Consider the following 25614-nt stretch of genomic DNA (forward strand, 5'->3'; position numbering starts at 1 on the left):
TGCAGTTTAACACCGTAAACAACAAAGATGTTGGACATCTTGAGCTTGGACGGTTCACTGTTTCTATTTTACTTCCTTTCTTCACTGTTCAGTACACCTACTTCCTATTTTCATGCTTGATCTGTGTTCAGTTTTTGACGGGCTATCCACTGGGCCATTTTGCCACTAAATCTGAGGAGGACGTGATGGGAAAATTCCCTTGTTCGTGGGTTATCGTCAACCCAAATCCTTGCGTTCAGGCTAGTCTCTGCGGTTTCCGGTTCAACCTCCAGCGGGCCTCCCGGTAGCCAATCAGAGGGCGCAGAAGTTAGCAGTAAGTGTATCTCCAGACATGCACCTCTTGCCGCATCCGCTGTGTCTTCGATAGCCAATAGGAAAACTGTAACCTTCCACGAGCCAGTACCTGTCCGCGCGGAGCCGTCTTGAGCTAGTTCCATCTCCGCCAGCGAACGACTGATGTTCCAACACCGTTTGGACACCGCCTCAGATCGGACGTCGCCTTCGCCATCCTGACGGCTGCCCTCGCCCCCCTCTGCTCTGAGCCTTGGTGCTCTGGGCCGTGGACGACTCCTGCTGCTCTGACGGTAGGCTTTTGAGTACATACTTTGCTTTTAAGACTGACTTTTCACTGGTCAAGAGAACATAATATACGCTCTAAAGAATCTGTTTTCGTTTCGTTGCAGAACAGCTGTTTGTGACGACCTTTTCCTTCACGTTACTAAGCGGAATTTCTCGAGAACATTTATTTTCTTTCGTGGTAATGTATCAGATACAGCAGAGAGTTTGCTTCCGAAGTTTACTTATTTGAATAAACAAAGTTTAATTATATCTACCTGGTGAACTAATGGAAGTATTCCGAGTGAGGAATTCTTCAGTTTGTCCCCAGATATATAAATAAAAAACATTTTGTTCAAAAGCAGGACATATACAAACAAATGGCCATACAATGACAAAGCTGTCTGGTTCCATAAAAGTGTCACTTTTGATACCCAATTTTTAGCCCCGCTGTCCTCAATAAAACTTAGGGGTACATATTTAAATATACTTTTCCAATACATGCTATCGAAGGTATACAAAAATTTCTTTTGAGATTGTGTTAAGTGTCCTAAGTTCCAAAACACATAATTGAAAGCGTTTCAAAGATAATTTTGTGGAAAACAAGCACTTGTTCCAGAAAGTACTTCTTTTTGAAACCATTAAGGATTTGTTTCTAATCACTCATCTTACTTTACAAATACCACACATTGTACGTATTGCCCAACCATCCACCTTATTCTTTACAAATGTTTTCTCTAGTGTTGAATTGTAATTCATTATTAGTTGCGTTTGAATTAACATGTGGCGTCAGCATACTGTTATTTCAGTTGAACTGCTGGCAGTATGCTCCTCCCCCCCCAAGAGAAATATGCTCTTTACTGCTGGCAAAGAGTGCCTACCCTAACAGAATACTTCCTAGTACCAGCACCCAGGAAGGTTGTGAGTCGTTCTCTAATCATTTCTGGATCTAGGTCCTAAATGCCTAAATTAACATTCCCATGAATATAAACACAGTTGCAAATACGAACAGCCATCGACTGTATAAGGGAATGATTACAATACAAGTTTGTGCCGCACTGGGACGCGAACCCTGATTTCCTCTTTTACACGAGGGGTCGCCTTAACGCTCTGACTATCCGTGAATGACTCACGGCTAGACCCAACATCTACTTGTGGTTCATGTGTCACAACCTATACTGGTACTCATATTGTGTAGTATCCATACAGGGGAACGCAAGCATTTCCCAATCAATATTCCGTCGTTCTTATTAACAACACAGGCACTGCAATATTGTAAATTTACATTTTACTTACCATCAACATCAAGACTGTCTTGCGGCTTTTTGTACCATTGTGCTCCGACTAACCATTGTGGCGCGTCCAACCATAAACTGTACAACTGATAAGCCAAAACTTATGACCAACTGCGTAACAGCTTATTTGTCCATCCTTGGAACGAAATACATAACTGATTCTACGTATCAGGGATCCTAGAGTTCGTTGGTAGGTTTGTGGAGGTACGTGGCATTAGATGTCTACGCACAGTTCTTGTAATTCGCGTAAATGAGGAGCTGTTGATTTGCGTACGCTGTGATGGCGCCCGCTAGCGACCCAGATGGGTTCCATAGAATTTACATAAGGGGTATGTGGTCAGCGATACGTCAACCTGAGTAGACCAGAATGCTCCTCAATCCATTGTAGCATGGTTGTTGCTTCGAGACACGCACAATTATACTGCTAAAAGATGACATTGCCGTCAGGGAAGAAATCAAGTATGAAGGGATGCAGGTAGTTCGCTGCTGTCAGTGTGTCTTCGATTACTATCACAGGTCCCACACAATCTCAGCATAATACTGCTCCCACTAGCCTGGTCAGTGGCGCACTGCACGTTTCGATCCGCATTTCACCTCGATGATGGCGTTTGTCGAAATGACCATCGAAATAATGAAGCAGAAGTTTGTTTCACCCGAAGAGCCGACATGTTTCTATTGACCGACAGCCGATGATCTATTGTCCCATGCGCACTGCAATAGTAATTGACGATGTCGTTGAGTCAACATGTGAACATCTAGGGGTGGTCTGATGTTGAGCTCCATGCTCAACGTTGTATGATGAACGATGTCTTTCTAGACACTTGTGCTTGCACCAGCATTGCGCTATTTCGGCAGAGATGTCAACGGAAGCCACAGTTCACCATCTAACCTACTTTACAGACCAGATAATCCAGCGAACGCCGAGTACTCTGAAGAGTTAATGACGTGCAATCATTTAGCATCTAGTGGTAGTTTCACTGTCCTTCAAACTCTTTCTTCAGATTCTGACGACAGCAGCACGTGAACATTCGATCAGCTTCGCTGCTTTCAACGTACTCGTTCACAGCCTCGGCGTAATAATAATCTGCCCTAAGTCAAAGTCACTGGTCTCAATGGATTTCCCCATCTGCAGCCCAAATCGTCGCCAGGGCGATCCACCGTCCGTGTCTGCTCCGCTTGCATACTTTCCTTACAGCGTCACGTGCCCACAGCACTGCCAGGTGGCATCAAAAGTAGCGGTGGGTAGTGGTCATACTGTTTGACTGATCAGTGTACTTCATTATGATCGAGGAAAAATTAATTCCTCGTTTTGAACACTCTCCAAAGACGACCACACGTTGTCTGCCCTGTCTAGGCGCTCCCTGCACCTGCACAATATTCCCGACTGCAAATTTATCCAAACATACACTTTCCGTGCACAACAACTGGTGCCAGAACGCAGTATAAATGTTAAATTGCGTCGAAGTACCTTGCACATCAGATCATTTACGTCTCAATTTGTATTATATACTAGTTGTACGAGCGTGACTTCGGCAGTACATGCCACATTAAACAGATGCACCTTCGTTTCTTTTGAGGCATAGAGACAACCAGAACTGTTTGTTCTTGGGGGAAAACGGCTAGCAAATGTCTGATTCTCCGCTGTCTTACACTAAGCTACTACAGAGAGCAATGTAAATTGTTGAGTGGTACTTAAAATAAGTAAAGAAATTAGTGAAATCAAAGTGAAGTAGAAATTAGAAAATAAATGAAAAACTTAGTTTAGTTTAGAAGACTCTTCGAGAAGCTTTTCAGCGTGACAGAAGAGGCAATGTCCGTGAAGTCGTTCACCTCCAGTAAACTGAAGTGAATAAATACGCGAGACGCAGTGGGCCCGAGAGACGAAGGAAGAAGAGAAGAGTAGCAGTAGTTTTCAGTCAGTTCCGGTGCTGAAGACCGTCATGCAAGAAGCGACTACATCATGCACACACGCACCGAGTCCGCCGCTGTAATGGAATAGCAAGCAGCAGCATCGGCGCCAGAAGTTAAAAGGTATTTGATGTCTGATTCTTACGTACCTGGGTGACTCGTGAGGACGGGAAGGAGACGGACTCACATCAGCAGTCACCTGTGAGCTGCGATGAAGATCTGACAGCCGAAGACTGGCAAGCGGGAGTCCGTTGTTCGAGTCCAGGACACTGGCGTTCCCCCGCCGCGTCGCTACACTGGCCCACGCACAACACACGCGGCCGCTTAGAGAAGAGAAACACTGGGACGCCACATCCAAGGTATCACCATCCGATGCACGGCTTCGCTCGCAATAATTAAACGTCCACCTCGCGCTGCGCGTCTCCAGTCAGCTGGGCGAGACGGCGTAATCAGACGCCGCTGCTGCCGCAGCAGAAGGCTTCGCAAACGACACAGCTGCCGTTCTCCGAGCCAGAACATCGAGTAGGGAAACAGTTGCACGAAACTTGTAATAAAAGTATCTTATGTATAAATGTTGTTTCATTCTACCTCATACCCGAGCCAAGGAAGAACCCACCCTGCCCACATGTTGTTATGAGAGAAAAATTAATTTATTTAGTGTTTCCACCCTGACATAATACTTTAGAATCAAATGCACTTTGCAATAATGCTCATCCTGACAATTGACTAGCATCAAAAGAGAAAACCCAGTTACATTTAGTGACAGAACTGTTACAAAATGTATCTGTGGTATCCTGACATCAGGCAATATCTTTCGCACTGAAACGCACTAAAGAAGTTATTGTCTCGCTGCGATGCTAGTTCTTGCGACCTGGTTGACAAAATGAGCAACACAATGAGAGACAGATGGCGCTTCCCACTATTTAAATCATTGCAACTAAAAACAGGAAAGAAATACCAACAGGCCGTTTTCAAACTTTTTTGGATGTCACCCCTTCTCATCCTCACTCGCACCCCTGAGTTTTGCGTATGTTGATCCCAAGTCGCTTCCAGCCCTTGGGTACCTTACGCATACAGCACTTTTTATGTAAGTAACAAGTCATTTGTACACTAATTTTAGTTGAACCTGCTACCTGGGTATGCTTCTACGTCACACCTTTCCTCCTCAGCGTGTTACTGTGACAGTTCGAGATATATTCGCGAAGGTTGATAAAAATTTCTTTAAATATTAGAGAGATAAGCTGATAAATGACTGTCTTCGCACCCGTCGCCACCGCCACAGTCCTCGAGTAGAAACGTCACTGGAACAGTCATCAGTAGTTTAGCGATAACATAAACCTTGCGTTAAGTAATAATATCTCTCGCTATTTCTTATTTTTACGTGTCGCAGCTTCTCACCTCCGTTGTTACCCGCAGTATGTTACCCTTACATTATTTTTTAAAAAAAATTATATAAGTTTACAAATAATCTGTACTGTATGCAAAAAGATTAGGTAGAAACTGCTCCTGACGTTCCTGAGTACTGGATCTACGTCAGCCACATGTCACCCCTACCACTATCGTCCCAATCCCCATAGAGCTTGTTTCCAGACTGTAAGTGATATGCGTGCCAAATACTTTTGGAATTTATCCAGTGGTTTAGGACATGTGGAACATATGAAGATACACACATACGTACCAGGTGCCTGAAAGTAAAGTGGAGCTATTCACAGAGGTCTAGTGTGGGTCGTAATTATCGTTTGGCAGCGAAACTTGCTCTATATTATAAAGTGTTAATATGGCAATAATTAGTTCCAATTTTGGCCACCAGGTGTAAATTTGGTGCTGTGAATGCAAGAAAGACGTATAGAATGTGTCCGTGTGTATTGGAGTGGGGAAACGTCATCGGCAAAAAGTGTCAGACAGGTGAGAGAGGTATAATACTGATTTTTGTTATTAACCGCCGCTTACACAATTTGTTCAATATGAGCACAGGAAACGACGATGAGATACTGTACAGCGTCAGATATTCGCCTGGTGACCAAAAATGGAATTAACTTTTTCCCAGCGTCAATCGATTCTGCGTTACCGCATTAGCGTAGCTACCAAGTTTCGCTGCGGTACGATAATTACAGCTCACACTGGACCTCCGTGAGTACCTGCACTTTAATTTCAACTGCCCGTTTTATTATTTTTACAAATATAAAATAACGATACCGACCTCACAGAGCAACCAACAACAAAATCAATGTGCTCAGCTAATAATTGGTGAGTCTGCACAAACGAGGACTTGAAGCAGGGCGTACAGAAGTATAGATGGTGGAAGAGCCAGGAAAATAAATAACGAACTTGAGGGTGAATTTCAAGGGGGACGGCGCGGATGTCGCAGGCGAGTGACGGCGCTGGGTGCTCGTAAAACTCTGGAGTCGTATTTGCGAGAGGAGCCGACGGCGGTGTGAAATATGCGCTCCATCGCGACGACCCCTCTGGAACGCCAGCAAACAGATGGAAAACGAAATAGAGAGGCTACGACGCCAAGGCTATGAATCGGGATGAGTGACTCTCCACCATGTTTTACTAAAGTAAAAGGAAGGTGCGTCGGCTACAAAAGCAGCGGATAACATTCAAAACAGCGACGACACTAACTGCATCAGGCCATTTTTAGCAATCACAGCGATAAAATAAATTATCAATGACTACTGCTGACAAACTTTATTTATCTCATCATTCAGCAGTTTAAGTAACTATAACTTGAAAGATAGGTGTTAAATAGCCCTTTCATTTTGATCATACAATGTAGGATTTCACGGCCGGTACTTTCTTCACTTAAAACGTCCGGGCTGATATCAGCCCGGAAGTTTTAATTGAAGCTCTTTCACTTTATTGGCACTTTTGCTTTCTTTAGATCACGAAATAATCAGTTCAAACTTTTCGCCAAGATATCCTATAACCGGAATCGAAAGATCAAATAAACTCCTTGAGTTATCTCTTTGCGGCGAAGTGCTCTGTTCCAGCCAATCAGGTATGTGGTAGGTGAGTTGACCATGGGGTCTACTGAGGCTGAAATCACACTTTTCTTCTGGACGTGAAAGCCATGAGTGGGAAGCTATTCACGGGAGCAATTGCAGTTGGAGATTTGACGAGACCGGTACTGTTATTCGCAGAGACAATTAATACTCAGCGTTTCAGACATTTAATTGTTGTTGTTGTTGTTGTGGTCTTCAGTCCAGAGACTGGTTTGATGCAGCTCTAGATGCTACTCTATCCTGTGCAAGCTTCGTCATCTCCCAGTACCTACTGCAACTTACATCCTTCTGAATCTGTTTAGTGTATTCACCTCTTGGTCTCCATCTACAATTTTTACCCTCCACGCTGCCCTCCAATACTAAATTGGTGATCCCTTGATGCCTCAGAATATGCCCTCCCTACCGATTCCTTCTTCTAGTCAAGTTGTGCCATAAATTTCTCTTTTCTCCAATTCTGTTCAGTACCTCCTTATTAGTTACATGATCTACCCATCTAATTTTCAGCATTCTTCTGTAGCACCACATTTCGAAAGATTCTATTCACTTCTTGTCTAAACTATTTATCGTGCATGTTTCACTTCCATACAAGGCTACACTCCATACAAATACGTTCAGAAACGACTTCCTGACACTTAAATCTATACTCTATGTTAACAAACTTCTCTTCTTCAGAAACGCTTTCTTGTCATTGCCGGTCTACATTTTATATCCTCTCTACTTCGACCATCATCAGTTATTTTGCTCCCAAATAGCAAAACTCATTTAATACTCTAAGTGTCTCATTCCCTACTCTAATTCCCACAGCATTACCCGATTTAATTCGACTTCATTCCATTCTCCTCGTTTTGCTTTTGTTGATGTTTATCTTATATCCTCCTGTCAAGACACTGTCCATTCCGTTCAGCTGCTCTTCCACGTCCGTTGCTGTATCTGACGGAATTACAATGTCATGGACGAACCCCAAAGTTTTTATTTCTTCTCCATGGATTTTAATTCAATCTCCTTTTTTCTTTTGTTTCCTTTGCTGCTTGCTCAATGCAGATTGATTTACATCGAGGATAGGCTACAACGCTGTCTCACTCCCTTCCCAACCACTGCTTCCCTTTCATGCCACTCGACTCTTATATCTGACACCTGGTTCCTGTACAAATTGTAAATAGCCTTTCGCTCCCTGTATTTTATCCCTGCCACCTTCAGAATTTGAAAGAGAATATTCCAGTCAACATTTTCAAAAGCCTTCTCCAAGTCTAGAAATGCTAGAAACGTAAGTTTGCCTTTCCTTAATCTATTCTCTAAGAAACGTCGTAGGGTCAGTATTGCCTCACGTGTTCCAATATTTCTAAGGAATCCAAACTGATCTTCCCCTAGGTCAGCTTCTGCCAGTTTTTCCATTCATCTGAAAAAGAATTCGTGTTAGTATTTTGCAGGCATGGCTTATTAAACTAACAGTTCGGTAATTTTCACATCTGTCAACACCTGCTTCCGCTGGGATTCGAATTATTATATTCTTCTGGAAGTCTGAGGGTATTTCGAATGTCTCATACATCTTGCTCACCAGATGGTAGCGTTTTGTTAGGGCTGGTACTCCCAAGGCTGTCAGTAGTGCTAATGGAATGTTTTCTACTCCCGGGGCCTTGTTTCGACTTTGGTCTTTCAGAGCTCTGTCAAACTCTACATTCAGTATCATATCTCCTATTTCATTTTCATCTACATTCTCTTCAATTTCTATAAAACTGTCTTAAAGAACATCGCCCTTGTATAGACCCTCTATATACTCCTTCCATCTTCCTGCTTTCCCTTCTTTGCCTAGAAATCGGTTTACATCTGAGCTCCTGATATTCATGCAAATGGTTCTCTTTTCTCCAAAGGTCTTTATATTTTCCTGTAGGCAGTATCTATCTTAATCGTAGATATACGTGCCTCTGCATTCTTAGATTTGTCCTCTAGCCATCCCTGCCTAGCCATTTTGCACTTTCTGTCGATATCATTTTTGAGACGTTTGTATTCCTTTTTGCCTGATTCATTTACTGCATTTTTATATTTTCTCCTTTCATCAATTCAATTCAATATCTCTTCTGTTATCCAAGGATCTCTATTAGTCTTCGTCTTTTTACGTACTTGATTCTCTGCTGCCTTCACTGTTTCGTCTCTCAAAGCTTCCCATTCTTCTTCTACTGTATTTCTTTCCCCCATTCTTGTCAGTCGTTCCCTAATGCTCTCCCTGAAGCTCTCTACAGCCTCTGGCTCTTTCACTTTGTCCATGTCCCATCTCCTGAATTTCCCATCTTTTTGCAGTTTCTCCAGTTTTAATCTACAGTTCGTAACCAACAAATTGTGGCCAGAGTCCACACCTACCCTTGAAAATGTCATACAATTTAAAACCTGGTTCTTGACTCTCTGTGTTACCTTTATATAATCTATTTGATACCTTCTAGTATCTCCAGGCTTCTTCCATGTATACAACCTTCTTTCATGATTCTTGAACCAAGTGTTAACTATGATTAAGTTATGTTCTGTGCAAAATTCTACACTGCGGCTTCCTCTTTCATTTCTTGCCCCCCCCCCCCCCCCCTTATCCATATTCACCTACTACGTTTCCTTCTCTCCCTTTTCCTACTATCGAATTCCCGTCACCCATGACTACTAAATTTTCGTCTCCCTTCACTAACTGAATAATTTCTTTTATCTCATCATACAGTTCATCAATCTCTTCGACATCTGCTGAGCTAGTTGGCAGATAAACATGTACTACTTTGGTAGGCGTGGTCTTCGTATCTATCTTGGCCACAATAATGCGTTCACTGTGCTGTTTGTAGTAGCTTACCCGCACTCCTATTTTCCTATTCATTATTAAACCTCCTGCTGTATTACCCCTATTTCATTTTGTATTTAAATTGGGTATTTAAATCTAGTGATATTAGTAATTGTACATTTAAATTGTTATCTTTAACGAGTTGAGTATAGTGTTGAACGCGAGCGTGCGCTTTTATTTAGTAGTATGATGTTACAGAAGTTCAGAGATCATTTACTTTTGGTAAGTTGAAAACTGATTACAGCATCGTGCCATCGTTACTCAAATTAATGCCTTCGGCACTCAGTTTCCTTATTCTCTCCTGTACTTCAGATTAACAAAAGCATTACTGGAAGCCATGTTTAGAAAATGGGTTTTCTGCGATTTCTAGAAATTCGGTTCATGTACATGTGTAGTGTTAGGTCCACAATATTTTGATGTTAATACAGTGGATTTGTTCAGTATTGTGGTTACCCACTTAGCTTATGTTATACAACGTCATTTCGGACACAGATGTTGCTAATATTCTCCTTTATCAATTCGTTAATGATCTACGATAGAAGTAATGTAACAGCTCAGTCATACACAGTTTCTCCCACGGATTACTAGTAAGCATTCTGTTCTGCGCGTGAAAGGGAAATTTCGTCGATGACGATGGGAGTAGAGTTTTGTAGGGTAGATTCTATTTTTATAATGTGTGTATTGACTTGTCCTTGAAATAATTTATGCAGCACATGGTAGTAACGCCTTTAGGTTATTCAGTAGTATGTGCAGATATATTTCTTCCCCGACATCATGCATTAATTATTTGGTAACCTATTGTCTTAGTTAGACCGTTTTCTGTCTAAGGTACTCTATGTTCAAGCGGAATCAGTTTGAAAGGTTTTTAAGAATGACTACACAATCTCTGATATAAATTTACACAATCTGCCCACATCAATTTCACGTTGTGCAATTTCTCTTCAAGTGTAAGCTACTGTGTTTAATTATTGTGCTTATTTCGTAGTCGTATAGCGTCTGCAAAAATGATTATTGGATCATAAACATTCATATAGCGACGTAGCTTTGATCCATAAGGTCTTAGCCTATCTACTTGCGCTCCAGATCTTAACACAGAAAATTGCGTACTAATTCTACTGTAAGTTAAATTCATCCTGCACAGTAAAGTCTCAGAGATCTTGCCATCAGGTTGTTGGTACTTACGTCAAGTAATTAAAATTCATTACTGCATCCTAACAAATCCTTGAAGGACATGTACTCCCCAGGTCGCACCCAACGTCAGAACGTACTGTTCCGACGCATACTCCTCCTTGAACACATTCTAAGAGAGTACACAAGCTAATCTCAGCACCCCTTATGATACCCTCTTATTTCCAATACTGGTAGCTAGCCATTATATATATATTCCACCTCTTGTACGTCTGTATCCATGGTTCGCGCTAGATTTTCAACCTCGCAGCCATAAAATCTGCATATCCGTCCTACTAAACAAAATTTGCAACCCTCCATCCCAGTGCTGTTCCAGCATATCCTGTCGTTTTATCCTAGTTCTTACCATCCCCACCTTCAATCAATAATTTATAAATACTGTGTTCTTTTGGTGTCATACTGTAAATGATTTTTCTACTCCATCGCGGACACATCTGCACCACACAACACCAGCACCACCATTACACGATGGCTGAACATTTGACGTTCTTAAAACATTTGGGAGGAATTTTCAATAATATTATACCAGGATACACTTTTCAAACTCAAAATAATCGCCTTATTTGTTAAACATTATACAACTTTGTAAAACATTTAACATTGAAGGATAGAATTACCCTGTGTCAGTCCTTCTCACCCAGCTTAATTTGTGTTCGTGTTTTTCCTGCTCATCAGGCTTTCCACAGGTTGTAATACCCACGCATATATTATATTCAAAATAATATTCACGACAGCGTTGTATCTGGAATGTGTCTGAACTTTGATCGCATTCTCGTTATACTGATAAAAGGGACTTCACCATTAATGAAATAATAAATAATTATTGTCAACGAAATAATTTAATATTTAGTAAAAAATTATATCTCTGACAGTACCCATGTATAAAGACAATGAAAAATCTCAATTTTTTGTTATCTATGATTTTTATACAAAAATCTTTCTTCTTGTTCGAACTGTTGTACTGATAGGATGTGACTGATGTCTCGTTAACACAGAGGTTTGTAAAAAACTGTACTGAAGTATTGTTATTTTGCTAACTGATGTTTGAAAATAGTGTTCATGTGTTGTTAAAATGAATCTTCTTTGTTTCGGGTTTTATTTCATTGTAATTGTCGTCTTATATAAATGTTAAGTTATCTGCTCAGCTATCAAAGAGCGTAGCCATTAGTGCTATTGATCTACAGAGCAGCTTAATGGTAAATAGTGAATATTGATGTGTCACGAATATTAAGAAATATCTTCGAATGTTAATGGATATTATGAAGGTGAGAAAAGATTATGTGAGCCGCCATCTTAGTGAAATATTGCTGCGGCAGTTTTAAATTGATTTTCTATACAAACTTAAATGTTTTTGGTTATAACTGCTGTAACAATTGTGTACTAGTGGCCGAGGACCCACTATGAGCTAATAAATTCCAGTTAGACTCTGAACATAACGAACTTCTATGAATGCAAACAGCATCTTATGTGATATAAATTCTTATCTGCTGATGTATGAAACCTTTTATCAAACATTTCGACACGAAAATACATTAGTGTTATGTACATGTGGTATTGTGTGACAAAATTGTTCATTTCATTTAAAGAAAAGTGTTGCCACCTCGAGATAACATTAGCGTTAATTTTGATAAATGATCTGCAGCTAGCAAAAATATTTTTAAACAACAGCATTGAAATTACTAAAATCATTACTCTTGTTTAGTTCAGATTACGTATCATACATTCAGCTTGTTTGTCGGTTATAAATGACTACTTTTGTGAATGAACTGAGTGACATTTACACTGCATGACAGACAACATTGCTACAAGTTTGTAGATGGTGATTTCTTTAACAAAATAACATTCATTATCCGGGAAAAGCAATGATTAAATAAAACCTCGTGTTACATTAATAATAAGTAACTAGTTTTATTGTAATCTTCCTGAAACTGTACAACACTATACTCCCAATTATACAACACCCCACATTATTGCCTAACGTGAGACCACGACACATAACATTTATTGTAATATTGTAGTCATTATAATTGTTTACAGGTGCAGTCTACCATAATAAAATATTAACACGTATGTTATTCTCTTTTCATGTGTGAGTCTGATACGAGAGAGATTGATGTATGTATATTGAAATTATTGGCGTCTGAAGTGTTGCAATATTTTCAAAAATAATTTTTCTTGTATGTATTTTGTGTACACATTTCACCCATTTAACTATTGTTATTTGTATATCTGTTAGTCGTAAAATAGTTTTTGAAATTTGTTGAAATTTGTTGATATTTTGAGTGATATATTTTTGTGCAATATTAGTGTGAAACATGATTAGAATGAAGGAGCAAGTAAAATCGAATAAGCATGCTGATTCAGAGATGGCATCAGACTCTTAAGTAGATCAACCTCAGCACACTTCAGTGTAAGTCCTTGATAATGTAAATAAAGAAGATAACGATTTATTACCTGATATTCCGAGCTAAAATGAAACTGAGGAGTTTTCAACCTAGACGGACATTCCTGCAGTTAAGCATTTTGAAGTGAATGAAAATATTTCTACCGGGCGAGGGGCAGAACTTGAATTGTCAAGTTATGTACTACCAAATGGTGAATGGCTTGCATTACTATTTGAAAAGTTTAATGTCATGGAAAAAGAAAAGGAGAAGGAAAAGAAAAAGCGTAGCCAAGAAAAGGCTATAAAAGAACAACAGCTCGAGCTCAGGGAGCAGGAGCGTGATAGGAAATTAATGGAACAATTAAACAAAATCTTTGTCCAACGAGAAAATGAAATTGTTCAGAGAATTAATCAGGTGTTAGTTGATCGCGATATAGCAATTACGACAAAGAAATCAAAACAATAAAGACCAGTATCAATTCGTAGGCAAACATAACAACTCAAGTGACTAATTTTCAAAACGAATTAAGTAAGTTAGAAACGCAATGCATAGTCTTGACTACTACTTTGTAGTATATACAGAATGATATTCACACTGAAGTACACAAAAGAGTCCGAATGGAAGTGGCCAAGACATTATACATCGAAGATCACAATCTTGAAACAATGTCAGCACACAGCGATGACGCTGGTACTGACATTGAAAATTTGCCGACAACCTCTACTGAATTGCATAATAGACCAAGTTTCGGTAATCAATCTGTATCACCTCAGCAGTTTATTTCACCAAGAAACCGAAATTAAGAAGTAGAGTGTACTTGCAGTAAAGTCAGTGCACCGCCTGCTAATGACAACCACTCCACGCACGTAAGTACGTTAATGCATGAAGAGATCATGATTAAACACCGCCAATTCCAAGTATTCAACGAGGAGTGTAAAAAGAATATTCATCGCGTAGTTTTTATGAGAAACTTTAGAAGTGTTCTGCCATAGGCGTAGACGAAGGAACAGAAAATCCAGTTTGTGGTTTCACACATTTCCGGTGACGCATCGCTCTGGGCGTTGAACGAAATAGAAACATGCAAAACACTTAACTAATTTGAGAAGGCGTTTCTCGACCAGTTCTGGTCAGCGTCGACTCAAGAACGACTAAGGAAGATTGTATATAACGTAGAGATAAGCAACCCGAAGACGGGCTCTTTGAGAAAGTACTTTGAAAATATATTAATATGACAAGGTACTAGGAGGAACCAGCAACCACACGAGACCTGTTACGAGTACTGAAGGTTATATTGCCAACAAATATTAGAGAGAAACTGTTTAATGTCATAGATACTGATCTTAAGGAATTTTGATCTGTGATAGGCTCATTAGACTCAGTCCAAGAAGATGCCAGAAGAAATTCTGACGCAATAAATAGTGGCAACTGTTCTAACGGAAAAGGTTCCTCGAAGGAAACAATGGGAACAGGGGCGAAGGCAGCCCCAAGAAAAACAAAAACAAAACCCATGGCAATGGAAAATATAGTAATAGTAAAAATCATTACATTCAAAAAGCTGATCAGTTCTGTAATAATAATAATAATTACCAGCAAACCAATGGCTACCAGCATTCGAATTGTAATCAAAGGCAATACAGTAATGAAAATGCCAACAAGAATAATAATTCTAATCGTAAAAGACGAAATGAAAATAAATCGGACTTTGCGTACAAGGATAAGCCAAAAAGCATGCGTGGTGACAATGACTATTTGCAATAACCAGGGCCAAGTGATTGGTAGCCGGAACAAAATTTTGTAAATACGGGTCAGCCAGTAAATTACATACAGACTATACCCATGCCGAATAACCATTACCCACAATGGTTGTACCCGAGTAGACCACCTCTGACTGTAGAATAGCTAAATGTGAAAATAGTGGAGGTATCTTCGGAGCCGAAACAGAATATACCAAAGTCAACAAACTAATTTCGGTCCCTGTAGGCCTTCGCCAGGAAACCGAGACCAAGAATCAAGGGAATAGGTCTACGCAAGGGAACGTCGATATTATTCGCTATCAGGATGGTAAGTAAGTAGAAGATGAACCCTATCAAGAATTTACCGTCACTGATAGGGGAGAAAAGGAAAGTATTCAGGTAAGTGCCAATGGAGCCATTGATGGTGTAGCAACCATTATCCTTCTCGACAAAGGTGAGAATCTGTTGGTGATGAACACACAATTTTTTAAGAAGGTAAAGCAAATAAAAAGACTGACGATTTTGCGTGTTACGAATTGTAAACTTATAGGAGTGCTGGGAAAGAAAGCACAAATTATAAAGTACCAGACACAGGTTGTTTCCTTTCGAAATGATAGCGTTATATGGACGTCCCTATTAATGGAAAACTATACCGGCGTTACTGGGCCTTGAGTTTTACGGGACTGAGAGGCTGCAATAGATCACGCCCGGGGAACATGTGTACTTAAGTACCGGAAGCGACTAATAGCGTTGAAGTAGAATAGGGAGTTCGGTGCGAGCCTTCCGCTGAGAAGAGGATTATACGTACCTGTCGGCTAACAAAAAACGTTGGTATTAGAGTATGACCACCCACAAAAGTGTCATACCAACCGAAACAATGATGCATCCAATACCGTGAGTGACTTCGGCGCAGCAATAGAGGAGAAGGTGAAAGAGGCATCTTGCATTGACGCTTTACAGACTGGACAATTAATAAAATTGCTATCCAGATTCCATGAAGTATTTATGGAGCGACCAGGTATCATAAAAGATTATTTTTGGTTCTGAAAGTCTATCCCCATAAGACCTGTTGTAGAGCTTCATTCTCGGTCCCCTGGACAAAGAAAAAGTAAGTAATGAAAGAAATCCGAAAAATGCTGGATTGGGGAATTATTGAAACATGAAATACACCATATAGTGGCCCCTTGCTAGCCATAACCAAAGCACACAAATTATACGTTTAGTTCTCGACGCACGAGACATCAACAACATTATTGTGCGAGCGCGAACGAGGCCTGAAAACGTCCACGACCAAATTGAGAAGTTATTTGGCAAGAAATAACTGACTTGACTTCATTTACGTTCTTCGTTTTGGCAGACCCTATTATCTACGGAATACAGACACTATATTGCTTTTGTGTTTGGAGACCGAAGTTACCAATTATTCCGTGTTCTTCCCTTTGGCTTGAATATTACTGCTGGTGTATTTAGAGCAGCCTGAGATAATGTACTAGGACCAGAGCCGTAGTTGCCGACGCATTATCCAGGCTACCGCAAGGTTTGCTAGAGTTTGCAGCCTTAGTTGAAAATTCCACAGAATATAAGAGCTTGCTGATAAAGCACAAACCTTATAGAAAAAGGTATCTAGCGTTGTGGAAAAACTGAAGCAATGAGAAAATGATCCGATGTGGAAGAACATCAAAGACACATCGCATCAGCAAAATGACAGTGATTTGCACCAGTATTATCCGTTAAGCAACAATATTCTGTTTTTCAAATCTGACAACCCCAACAGTAACTGGCGAGTGTGTATCCCATCAGACCGCCTTGAAGACCTAATTTGGTTAGCACATCGAGCATGAGGGCATTACGGCATTATCAAGTGCACAATTAAGTTATTCAGTATTGATACTCAAAAATGGCCCAAATGGCTCTGAGCACTATAGGACTTAACTGTTGGGGTCATCAGTCCCCTAGAACTTAGAACTACTTAAACCTAAGTAACCTAAGGACGTCACACACATCCAAGCCCGAGGCAGGCTTCGAACCTGCGACCGTAGCGGTCGAGCGGTGCCAGACTGTACCGCCTAGAACCGCTCGGCCACCCCGGCCGGAAGTATTTTTACTATCCAAATTTTAAGAAAAAATAGAAGAATTTATAAGAGCCTATGAGATGAGCCAGAAAGTGAAACCGAGCAATTTATGCAGGCATTTCTACGTGATCAGTTTGTGTTCTGAACTGAAAAGAGAGATGTGAAGCGACCGATGGACACACCAAAGACACTGCCCAACACATCCATCGAATTTTCAGAGTGGTTTCCATTTCGCACCTAATCGGACCTTACTATCCGAATACACCTCGTATTTTGCCCATCCTGTATAACTCGTTCAGCGGTATTCTGTCTGTGTCTCCTCCTGTTTTTCCGTCTACTGCTCCTTGCAGAGCAAAGTTAACTTTCGCTGCTTAGCGCAGTAGATTTCCTACTAACCTGCCACTTCCTTTTGGTACGTGCCTTCTGGAGACTTCTACCCCCTTTTAGTACTTCATTTCGTACGTCATAGGTTCTGCTAATGTTTAACATAATGATAGCACCACATTTCATATACTGCACCTCTGTTCCCGTCTGGATTTCAGGTGGCATAATTTTCGTCTCCAAATAATTTTGTGCCCCCAGACGTAGATTTTCTGGAATTTCTTCGTTATGTGCATATCAATACTTCATACCAGTGGAGGTGCCTTAATGAAGATCGTTTAGTTTGATTGTGCCAATCTACTTCTCAAATCTTGATTGTTTCAGCCGTCGTGTGTCTCTTTCTTCCTCGATAGGAGACATCACCTCCTCTATTTCCGTTGTGCAGGATGGCTACAGTTCCGGCGATTTGAATTCGCGCGTCTACTTGGTTGGCGCCGATCTGCAAGCAGCCTGCGGAGCAGGTCTGGCCAAACAGCGCACCACGAGCAAGAGCTCTCCGGTCTCGTTTCTGCCCAGTGCTGCAAGCGCAGCGTCGGGTGACGCTAAGAGGACAACGAAGGCTGCAGTCGGACGGCGTTATTGCAGGACAGTCCCCTTGTCAGGAGCCATACAGTCTGCTTACAGCCCCACTTCCGCTAAATTAAATTTATGTTCAGCATTAGGAGTACAATGACATCTACGCACTTGATTGGAAAAAAAAGGTAATGTAGAAGGCACTTGTTCAGTGTCAAATGGATATTGCCTTACATTTTGTATCGTTTAAAGACCAAGTAAGGAGCTCAATACGCCATTGAACTACGCTGAATATGCAAAGAAACGTACTACTGCCTAATATCGTGTAGCGCATCCGCGAACAAGAAGTGCCGCAACACGACATGGCATGGACTAATGTCTGAAGTAGTGCTGGAGGGACCATGAATCCTGCAGGGCTGTCCATAAATCCTTTAGAGTACGAAGGTATCCTCAATAATGTTCATGTCTGGGGAGTTTGGTGACCAGCAGAAGTTTTAAACCAAGAAATGTGTTCCTCGATCCACTCTATAGCAATTATGGATGTGTGGGGTATCGTATTGTCCTGCTCGAATTGCCCGAGTCCGTCGAAATGCACAATGGACATGAACGGATGCAGGTGACCAGACAGGATTCTTACAGACATGTCACCTGTTAGTCGTTTCTAGATTTACCAGGAGTCACATACCACTGCATCTGCACACACACCGCACCATTACAGAGGCTCCACCAGCTTGAACAGTCCCCTGCTGACATGCAGGGTCCATGGATTCATGGGATTGTCTCCATACTCGTACAGGTCCATGAGCACGATACAATTTCATAAGAGACTCGTCCGACCAGGCAAAATGTTTCCTGTTATTAACAGTCCAATTTTAGTTGGTTGGTTGGGGTTGAAGGGACCAAACAGCAAGGTCATCAGTCCCTTGTTTCAAATGTGGTCCATTCCGAGAGTGTGACATCTCAGAAAAGTCAGAACGATAAAAGGTAAAAGGCTAAAAAATGTAAAAGGGCAGTCATGTTGTCACTGGTAAAAACAAAATGAGATAAGTCAACAAGAGAGCGAACCCAACGCTATGTTAGTGGCAGGAAATATCCCATCTCTGAAGCAACAGAGACAAGACCACCTGCGCCTTAAAATGTGCAACAGCTAGATTGTAGAAGTATGTATAGGAAAAGGAGACTAACTAATCCTAAAAAATGATAAACCAGTGTAAAAGGGGAAGAAAAGAGGATCTCGGCCAGGTAGGGGAGTCGGGAATCTCCAAACATGGTTTACAGTGGGAGATATCCCAACACTCACCGCCCTGCCCCAACACCAGAGAGAGATTAGGAACCTTAAAACTGAGAATAAAATCCACTTTCCCGGAGGAAATCGAGAACCAGGTCGACCATCCGGGAATCGTCAGCCAACATCAAAGGTAAAGTGCGGGGGCGTCTGTACTCAGCACACACAGCCAAAAGAAGTGGGCATTCAATCAAAATGTGGGCTACTGACTGGAAGGCTCCACAACCACAAAGTGGGGGCGACTCATCACGCAAAAGAGAACCATGGGTCACCATGGTATGCCAATGTGGAAACAACACAGTGTGGTCGAGTCTTTTCGAGAGAGCCGAAAGGAAGAACACCATGGGCCTGGTGTCACCTTAATCGAACGAAATTTATTAGACAGGGAAGTAGCCTCCCAAGAGTTGGCCCATGATTGTTCTAAGTGGGATTTGATGTGAAGCCTTAAATGGGTTACAGAAAACGTGGGGTAAGTGACTGCTTCCCCAGTGAAACGCTCAGCGAGCTCATTACCCGGGATACCCACATGGCCAGGGACTCAACGGAAGTCAACGGAACAAGCAGCATGGTGAATATCAGCGAGATGGTCACGGATGTCAGATACCAAGGGATGGGGCGAAAAACACCGGTCAATATGGAGAAGGCCACTCATTGAGTCCGTACATAACAAAACGTAGTTGTGTTGGTAATGATGAATAAAGGTAAGGGCCTGAGAAATTGCCATCAATTCCGCAGTAAACACCCCACATTTAGGTGGCACCAGATGATTTTCCGTTCCAACAGAGGACGTGAAGGCATATCCCACATGATCAGCAGATTTAGAGCCATCAGTGTAAAAAACAACAGCATCCCGAAACTCCCATGAAATTCGGCGGAAAAAGGAACGGATCACCATCGGGGGGATGGAATCTTTCGGACCTCAGCGGAGACCCATCTGACTTCGAGGCCGAGGAACTAACCAAGGGGGGGGGGGGGGGTGGAGGGAGGGAGCGAGGAAGACAGGACAAAGAAGAAAGCTGAAAATCATGGAGCTGGGAAAAAGCCTGCCAAACTTCAGATTCCAAGTGAAGTAAATGATAGGTCAGAGACCGTCCCTCTCAGAAGCCACACTGGTAAGGGGACAAAAGATCCCGAGATTTGAGGACCCAATTGAGCCGACGGGCTACCATCCGTTCGATTAACTTGAAAATAACATTGGTCAGACTAATTGGCCGATAGCTGTCAACAAACAGGGGTTTCTTACAAGGCTTAAGGACAGGAACCAAGATGCTATCCCTCCACTAAGAGGGGAAGTCACCCTGGAGCCAGATACAGTTAAACACCTGGAGAAGATGTTGCCATTCTGGAGCATTGAGATGTCGAAGCAGTTGGTTATGAATGGAGCCTAGGCCAAGGGCTGTATCATGAGAAGAAGAAAGTGCGGAAAGAAATTCCCATTCAGTAAAAGGTTTGTTGTAAGATTCTGACTGACAAGGGGTAAAACATAAGGTGGAAGCTTCAACCCGCTGTTTCCGGTGAAGAAAAGCAAACGGATAGGAGGTTGATGCTGATGCCAATGCAAAATGGGCCGCAAGATGTTCCGCAAGAATCAACAGGTCCGTACAAAGGCCATCTTGGAGGTGAAGGCCTGGGAGGGTGGACTGCGATGGCAACCTTGGAGAGAGTGAAGTGTAGCCCATACCAGTGGCATAGGGACAGTAGAACCGAGGGAAGAAACAAATCGTTCCCAACATATCCAATTGCTCTGTTTGATGAAATAACAGGATTTAATGCGAAGGCGTTTAAAGGTAATAAGGCTGGCAACGGAAGGGTGCCTCTTAAGGTGTTGGAAAGCACGGCGTCGATCACGGATGGCAATGGCAATTGCCGTACTCCACCACGGGACTTGCCGGCGGCGAAATGGTCTAGATGAGCGCGATACAGCAAGGCTAGCAGCGCGAACAATCGCGTCAGGCACGTCACGTCGGACGTCATCAATACAACCCGACAAGGTGGGAGAAACCACAACCTGTGCAGTGTATACAGGCCAATCGGCGCGTTGGAAAGACCAACGAGGTAACCTGTCCATCGGGGGGGGGGGGGGGGGGAAGGAGGGAGAGAGGGAATCAACGGGAAATGGTCACTACCACAATGGTCGTCATGTGGCGACCAGTGTAATGAAGGGAGGAGAGAGGAAGAAGAAAGAGAAAGATCAGTGGCAGAAAAGGTACAATGACCGGCACTGAAATGAGTAGGGGAGCCATCATTAAGAAGGCACAAGTCGTGGTCTGTAATAAACTGATCTAAGAGAAGACCTCATATAGATGGAAATACACTGCCCCACAGGGGGTGATTATCATTAAAATCCCCGAGAAGGAGGAAGGGAGGAGGAAGTTGCTGAAGAAGGGCAGTTAAGGCAGCAGGTGTAAGAGTCCTGTCAAGGAGGAGATAAAGATTGCAAACGTAACCTCAGAGTCCAGGTGGACCCTAACAGCAACCGCTTCCAATGTAGTTTGAAGAGGAATCCATGTGCTAGCAATGTCTGTACGGACCAACGTACAAACGCCACCAGAAGCTCGCAGGGGTCCGACCCGATTTCGACAGAAAACACGGAACCCACCGAGGGTCGGTGAGTGATCATCAGTAAAATGATATTCCTTTGGAACCACACAAGCTGCAGAGTAAGACGAATTAAGGGATTTCAATTCTGGAAGGTGATGGTAGTATCCATTACAATTCTGTTGGATAACCACAGAACGATGATTTAAATGGCGGTTGAATAGGCTAAAGGCAGTCATACCGCTGAGTCACCACCCATCACCGACAAGGAGTGGCGACATCCGTGAACGGCAGGTCAGAGTCTTGGTTGTGAAGCCGGGGATGGGACCTCTGGTGACACCACAGGCTCTTTGTCCCGGGACTTACGTTTCTTCTTCTTTTCTGCTTGAGATCGAGGAGAGCTGTGTGGCATAAAGGAGGCAGCTGCAGCAAGATCGGGAACAGAAAGAGATCGGGCGACCTGGGGGCCGACAGACCGCAGTTCTCGCGGTCGTCGCGTGGCAACAGACCTTTGGACTGGAAGGTGCCGGGAACGGGAATCCCAGGAGGGGCACCCTTGCTGGCAGACGCCGAAGGAGTGGGACACTTCTCCGGCTGGGGAGTGGGAGCAGCGCCCAGAGGAGAAGGTGTGAGAGCACCAGGGGGAGGGGGGTCCAGGAAGGGTTGAGTATATCTAAAGCATAGCTGGACGTCAGGGACACAGGGTGAAGACGTGTATACTTCCTAAGAGCCTCTGTATAGGTTAAACGATCAAGGGACTTATACTCCTGTATATCCTTTTCCTTCTTATATACTGAGAAATCTGGTGAACATGGAGAATGATTGCCATGACAATTAACACACACAGGAGGGGGAACACAGGGACTCCCCTCATGGAGTGGACGTCCACAGTCACCACACAGAGGGGCCTGCGAACAGTGGGAAGACGTGTGTCCAAAACTCAAGCACTTAAAACACCTCATAGGAGGTGGGATGTACGGCTTCACATCACATCGATAAACCATAATCTTTACTTTCTCAGGGAGGGTATCCCCTTCAAAGGCCAGGATAAAGGCACCAGTATCAATGCGATTGTCCTTAGCACCCTTCTGAACACACCGAGCAAAGTGAACACCATGCCATCTGAGATTCTCCCGAAGTTCTTCATCAGTTTGAAGGATAGGGTCCCTGTGAAAAATCACACCTTGAACCATATTTAGAGACTGGTGGGGGTAATAGACACAGGAATTGTGCCAAATGGGTATAGGCATGAAGGGCCGCAAACTGGGCAGATCAAGCAGTTTTGATCAGCAAGGAACCCGACCACATCTTGCTCAGGGAGTCCACTTCGCCAAACTGTCTTCAATGTGTTCCACAAAGCATAAAGGTTTGGTATTGGTGAAAGTATCCTCATCAGTCCTGGTGCAAATCAGATAGCGGGGGAAAGGTTTTGCCCCCAGCTGACGGGTCTGACCCTCTTCCCAGGGAGTAGCCATGGTACGGAAGGCCGAAGGGGCAGGAGAAGCAGCACTAGAAGAATCAATTCCACGCAGAGAGACGGCCGCAGAAAAACGGCCAGAGTTCTAGACCTGTATGCGTTTCATAGCGTCCTGCCTGATACCACCCATTCCGATCAAGGGCTCTCCTCACAGGCGCCACCCAGCCACAACAAGGGCCCTCTGGCACAGCGGCCATTGCCGGGAGTTCCGATGCTCCAGTATGACGAGCAACCGCCCCAAGGCTTGCCTGAGGAGGTCACTGCTCAGGTATCATAAGTGTGATCCCTGTGTGTTCAGGGGGCTCAACCAAAAGGGTACATAGCGACCCCACCACACGGGCTGGCTACCGTGCTGGCTATGCACCCTAGCATCAGACAACGACGTGAAAGAAAAAGTGGAATGAACTAGGAGGACACACGTTGGAGTCAGTAGCTAAGGTGCCCTTCCCTAAATGGCTCACACTACAGAAGAGAAATTTAGTAATGGAGGTCAAACCCCAGAGGGGGACCAGGGAGTGCCAAAAGAAGGAGGTGATTACGCAACAAAGCTAAAGTGCAAAACCAACATAACCAGGAAGATAGCAGGGGCCATCATAAGCAAGACACCAAGAGAGAGAGAGAGAGAGAGAGAGAGAGGAGAGGGCGATGGGGGAAGGAATAAGGAGAGGAAAGGAGGGGAAGCGGAAGGAAATGCAGCCCTGGAAAGAAGGAAGGCTGCAATAGCTCTAACCCCCTACTAGCCACGCACGTATCCACAAAAGAGTTGTGGACCCCCTGGGGGGTCCAATGTCGGAGCTGACGGCCTCAGGCGAGGCGTAAAACTTTGTGTCGTGCAGTCATCAAGGGTACACGAGTGGGTTCTTGGCTCAGAAAACCCTTATTGATGTTTTTTCGCAAAATGGTTCTCAAGATGACGGTTTTTGATGGAGGGGTGCACTTCTGTCACGTTGAACAATTTTCTTCAGTCGTCGTTGGTCCCTTTCTTGCATGGTCTTTTTCCGGCCGCAGCGATCTTGGAGATTTGATATTTTACCGGATTCTTGATATTCACGGAACACTCGAGAAATGGTCGTACGGGAATTGCCACTTCATCGCTATGTTACAGATGCTGTCACACATCGCTCGTGGGCCGACTATAACACAACATTAAAACTCACTTAAGTCTTGATAATCTGCCATCATAACATCAGTAAACGATCTAACAACTGCGCCAGACACTTGTCATATAGGCGTTGCTGACCGCAGCGCCGTTTTCACCCTGTTTACATGTCTCTGTACATCAATACGCATGCCTATATCAGTTTCTTTGGCGCTTCAGTGTATAACATCTACGCACTTGTTAAAAACAAATGGAGAAGCCAATCGTTCAATGCCAAATGGTAACTGCCTTACTTTTCGTATCTTTTGAAGACCAGGCAAAGTGATTAATAGCCCATCACACTACTATGAGATAAAAAATATCTATTGAAATGTCATTACAACACCAGCCAGAAGGATGTAATGATGAACTAGTTTTCTGACGAACGGCGGTGAATGCTGGCTTACATTAACGTGGCCATTAGGGAATAATAACACATGTAAGCAGGATGGTGACGAAATATTTTACTGTTGACATAACAAATTACTTAAATTCTGTAGGAGCCTCAACGCACGAGGAGAATCAGTCTGTAACAGATGTATCGGACAAGACTGATGCTATCAAACAAAAATTAATCCTGTGGAAAAATCATCTTTATGAGATGAGACATTTCCATAACTCAGGGCAATCATTTGTGGGCCAGAAACGACTGAATACGTTCCAGTAACTGAAACATTGGAACATTCCATCACGAACTCTCAAAGAAACAGCAAGACATGGCACAACCGAAGATTGATTTCGATTTATTTGTCAGGCCATTACTGCTTTTTGGTGCTAACGTAGCTCACTACTTTCGCTTGAGGTGATAGGTGTACAGTGGAGCACCTAGCTCAACGACCAATTTGTCCAGTGTAGGAACTTACAAGATATTTATAAACAGTTACCTCAAGAGCCGAAGAGAAATATCCTCGGCTCCACCGAGAAGGTGCTTAAGTTAAATCAGTGTATGTTTCAACGGTATGTGTGATCGTTATTACTTCATTTACTAAATTATAATCTCTGTAGCTCCATGTGTTTGATTGTATCACGAACCATAGTTCTTGAACTATTACATAGTCTAAAACAGAAATGTCTACAAGTTTATAAACATCAAAAAGGAACGATAAACGCCTGTATGTAATGCTTTTTCCAGTTCTGCTCACCGTATTAGCACTGTAAAATGTATTTATTTACTCAAGCAAAAAAAGCAACTGCTTTGGTAGGAAGATAATAATATGAAAATAGATACATGTGATAAGCGCCTACATATGAAAGTATGTTCCAATATTCGTTTCACAGAAGTAGCTAAACTGTATTTGAAACACGTATTCCTAGGTTTTCCGAATGTGTG

The sequence above is a fragment of the Schistocerca gregaria genome, chromosome 2 (assembly GCF_023897955.1).
Source record: "Schistocerca gregaria isolate iqSchGreg1 chromosome 2, iqSchGreg1.2, whole genome shotgun sequence".
NCBI classification, from domain to species: Eukaryota; Metazoa; Arthropoda; class Insecta; order Orthoptera; family Acrididae; genus Schistocerca; species Schistocerca gregaria.